A 4974-nucleotide genomic window follows, 5' to 3' on the forward strand; every position below is an offset into this window, starting at 1 on the left:
TTAAATATGTAAAATCAATAACCAACCAATAAGATATTTTCTTATCAGTTTTGGTTTATTGTTTTTTGATCCTTAACGGTTCGGTTTTCGGTTTAACCAATAAGAAAATACTTATAGAATAGAAATAGTAACAACTAACATAAAAAAATAAAATCTTAGTTACCGCCAAAATCCTACGCAATGCATTTTAGTTTACAAGAATCTTCAAACTTGAACTGAATATTAGTTCAAAAAAAATTGAATCCTAATTGTTAGGAAGCTATAAATGCTTCAAGCTTTTCAATAGGGGTGTGCATCGGTCGGTTCAGTTTGGTTTTACATATTATCGGTTCGGTTTATCAGTTTTCAGTTCTTAAATATTCTAAATCAATAACTAAAGCAATAAGATATTTTTTATCGGTTTTCGGTTTATCGATTTTCAGTCCTTAACGGTTCGATATTCGGTTTAACCGACAAGAAAATACTCATAAAATAGAAATAGTAGTAACTAACATGAAAAAAATTCGAATCATAGTTGCAAACAAAAATCCTACATAATTTGTTATAATTTACAAGAATCTTCAAGTTTGAACTAAATGTTGTTAGGAGAAATTAAGAGTTTGTATAATTGAAATAATAAGTTTGTTAATTTGTAGAGATTAAAGAGAAATTAAGATAAATATATAATAAGTCATATATATATATATATATATATATATATATATATATGTATATATTCTATTGGGTTATTGGTTCACCCAATAACCCAATAAGAAAAAATCAAATTGAACCAATAACCCAATAATTTGTTTTATAAAACCATTAAAAATCGTTAACCCAATAACCCAATAACAATAAACCAATAAGAGTTTTATCAGTTTGGTTTTTACACACCCCTAATCATGTCCCTGATGAGAAGAGGGGTGGTGTCCCTCATGTCCTCAGTGAGATGTAATGACCCTTACGGTCATTTTCCTGTACTTGCATATAATTTTAGTACTATCCAAATGTATCATGGATTATTTAATTTAATTTGGCATTGGTAGAAATATAATATAGTATTCTTCTAGAATATTATCGATATTGGTAAAACTTTTTTAAGTGATGACATATTTATATCACGTTATAGTAGACTTATATGATTTATCAATATTTTACGCGGAGACAGTAACTTTAGAAATGTTAAAATATTATTATTAAATAATAGAGGTTTTGTAAGAAATAATTTTCTATTAATTTTGATATATTAAAAATATTATAATTATTTTATCACAAATTTATACAATACCCAAATATATATACGATATAGAAAATTACTAATTGTGGCCTATGCAAACACACGTGTGACAAGGTATGTGGACAGCAACAACTTATGGTTGGCGGCCATACCCTTGCCTTGACTTTTGGACTAGCCTCTTCTTTATATTCATAGTGACAAAGCCATACTTGGCAGTAGCTTTTTCAATAAAAACTTTTTTTAACAAAAGACATCAAATGCAAGTTTCTTATGTTCTACTCGTACTGCACAAATATAGGTGTATACTTGTCACACCCCTTTTTTCACTCCCAAAAGATTCGATTTTAAGTTCAAAAGGATTTTCATTATTAAAGTGACAAAATGAAGATTTGTTCTGAAAAAGGATTATTTTTACATTTAAAAACTCAGAGTCGCCACTTGGCATAATCTGGCGTGCCAAGTCACCATTGGAAAATCCTTTTCAAAATGATTTTTTGACTTTAAAACTGATCCGCGAACAGAGATTCCGGCTAAGGAATTCTATTGACCGAGGGAAAGGTGTTAGGCACCCCTCGATCCTGTGGTTTGACCATGGTCGCTTGGTGGAGCGTATCGGCTAATATGATACTAAGAATGTACAAACCACAAGGAAGCACGTAAAGCAAACAAACAAACCAAACAAAATGAATCAAAGTATAATGTTCAGTCCAATTATACATACCCAAAATAAATAAAAATGCGAAAAATAAATCCTATCTAACCTATACTAATCCTAACTACGCTCCCAGGATATCCAACACCTCGGAACTTCATCACGAACGTCTTCCGCCAACATAGTACATCGGGGCACTCCCCAGTGAATAAATACAATGTGTCTCGGGGCATTCCCCAGCTAAATGATACATTCGATCCTAAAGCAATAAAACCAAACCATTCAACACGCATTTCAAGCATTCAATAATTCAACGAGTAAGCACTTATTCCTAAATATTTGCCTACCCGGCCTAATGTTTGCCTGCCCGCTCGACGACATATCACATTCAACATCAACAATGAACCAAAATATCATAATATTCACATTTTACCAATTTTCAATCCTCATCCCGATTAATTTTCAACCGCATGATTAAGCAAGTCTCAATTAAATCAACCAAGCGAACTACAACAATTAAAGAAAAACTCGAACACACTATCAAAAATTAATCACCAAACTCAAACATGAATCACACAAATCAATGGTATCATTACATATAAAATGAAAAGAGATAGAGTTTGAGAATTTGGACCTTAATTTATATCAAATGAGATTTTTTGAGGGAAGCTGCTTCACGGACTCGATGAACCTCAACAACGAACCAAATCCAACTTTGATTTCTATTTCCCCAAATCGAACACAGAAATCGCGGAATAACAAAAACCCATACCAGATTTAGCGTAAAATGTCATGATTTCAACCGCAGCGCCCTAATCCAACCCGAAATATCCAATTTCGGCCAAGAACTCACCGAAATTAGCAACCACAGTGGCGGCAAAAGAAGTGGGTCACATTTTTGGTAGATTTTTAAGCAGTTTGATGCATTTCTGGTGAGGAGCAGGTGTTTTTGATGGGTTTGAATGGATTTAGAGAGAAGGTAGCCGAATTACAAGATGAGATGATGATTTCAGCGAGAACGTCACCGAAATATTCAACCAGAGCTTCTTTTTATCTTTTTTTTCCTCTTCGTTTCCTCATTGTCTCTCTCGTCTCTCTTAATTCTTCACTCTTATCTCGATCTCTCCCACTCTCAATGTTTTCTTCTCCAATTTCGATCAATTTTGTCTCAATCTTCCTTCACTCTCTTAATCTTCTATGGTGTGTGAGTGTGTAGTGAAAATCGAATACAGTGGAGGATTGTGTGTGTTTGGGTTTGAAATCTCAGTGACTGCGTGCATATTCCCTAATTTATGTGAGTGAGTGTGGGTGAATTCCTCTGAGAATCTGGTAAATTCCCTCTTTCGTGTCTGACCAGTGTATGTAAATTTTTGTGATGGTCTGTGTATTTGGTTATCTTTGTGTATGAACTGTGTGAATTTTTGTGATGGTCTGTGTACTTGGTTATCTTTGTGTATGAACTGTTTGTGTGCCTTTTCATGAAAAAATGGAGTCGATCATCCTCTCCTCCCTTGAACTCTATCGTGTGTGTGCGTATGGTGAGGTTTTGGTGTGTGTCTATGGCGTGAGGTTAGTGAAAAAAATCTGCTGAGAGTGTATTATGTATGTGTCTGTATCTCCAAAATGGAATGTGATCCCTATATGTATAAAAAAAATGAAAAAAGGGTTCTTGGCACCTTCCTAGAAGGTTCCCTCGTGGGACCCCCTTTTTAGTGTATGTTTATCCTTTTTGCCTTTGTGGATAAGAAATGGACGGGTGGTGAGGTGTTTCCATTTGATAGTGTAGGTTGTTGGTTTGTTATTTTTGTCTTTTTGCAGAGGAATTATAATACGGATGAGGATACACGGTAGAATAAGATAAATACGCAAAAATATCTTTCGGAGGGACAAAATTACGTGTCTACATCATACCTCCTTTGAATGTAAACGCGCAGTGTTTTCAGACAAAGAAGTAGACAATGAGATAGAATTTTGTCCCGACCCTTATTCAAAAATGAAACAAAAAGAAAGAGGAAAACTAAGTATTGATTTAGGACATCCTACCTACCCATGTTATGAAGGAATCAAGTGACGAGTATCTCAAAGGATTGGAAAGAGATGGACTATACCGAGTTGGAGAGTCGAGTGAGGTTCCATCGAGGTTCCGGTCCGCGGCTCTGTCATTACATCAAAAATGAAAATTACATGTTAAGACATAAATGAAATTACAAAATCCTATCTATGCAGTTTTCCTTGACTCTTGATTCGATTTTTATCACCCTATTCTTCAGGTGGGCTCCTGACTTGCAATTCTCTCAACTTGTTATTTGGCTTTCAATTGCTTTGCCTTATTGCTTGAGTTTCAATTGTTTCACCCTGTTCTCCAGGCGGGCTCCTGACTTGTTATTTTTGACTTTCAATTTCTTCGCCTTATTGCTTGACTTTTAGGTTCTTCATCCTGTTCCTTTGACGGGTTCCTGACTTGTAATTTCATCACCCTGTTCTTCAGACGGGCTCTTGAAACCAGAATTAAAATTAGAACAAAAATTATCCCAAACAAAGATTATAGTAAAGCAGTATTTTATTTTTGAAAGTGTAGTCCCATTCTTCAGGAGGGTCCTGAACAGAAAGTAAAATTCCATTTTTTAAGAGGGTCTTGAACAGAAAGTAAAGTCCCATTTTTCAGGAGAGTACTGAGCAGAAAGTAAAGTCCCATTTTTCATGAGGGTCCTGTGCAGAAAGTAAAGTCCCATTTTTCAGGAGGGTCCTGAGCAGAAAGTAAAATTCCATTTTTCAGGAGGGTCCTGAACAGAAAATAAAGTCCCATTTTTTAAGAGGGTCCTGAGAGAAAGTAAAATCCCATTTTTCAGGAGGGTTTTGAACCGAAAGTAAAGTCTCATTTTTTAGGAGGGTCCTGAACAAAAAGTAAAAATTCCATTTTTCAGGAGGGTCCTGAACAGAAAGTAAAATTCCATTTTTCAGGAGGGTCCTGAACATAACGTAAAATCTCATTTTTTAGGAGGGTCCTGAACAGAAAGTAAAATCCCATTTTTCAGGAGGGTCCTGAACAGAAAGTAAAGTTTCATTTTTCAGGAGGATCCTGAACAGAAAGTAAAATCCCATTTTT

The sequence above is a fragment of the Capsicum annuum genome, chromosome 11, assembly GCF_002878395.1.
Source record: "Capsicum annuum cultivar UCD-10X-F1 chromosome 11, UCD10Xv1.1, whole genome shotgun sequence".
Taxonomy (NCBI): Eukaryota; Viridiplantae; Streptophyta; class Magnoliopsida; order Solanales; family Solanaceae; genus Capsicum; species Capsicum annuum.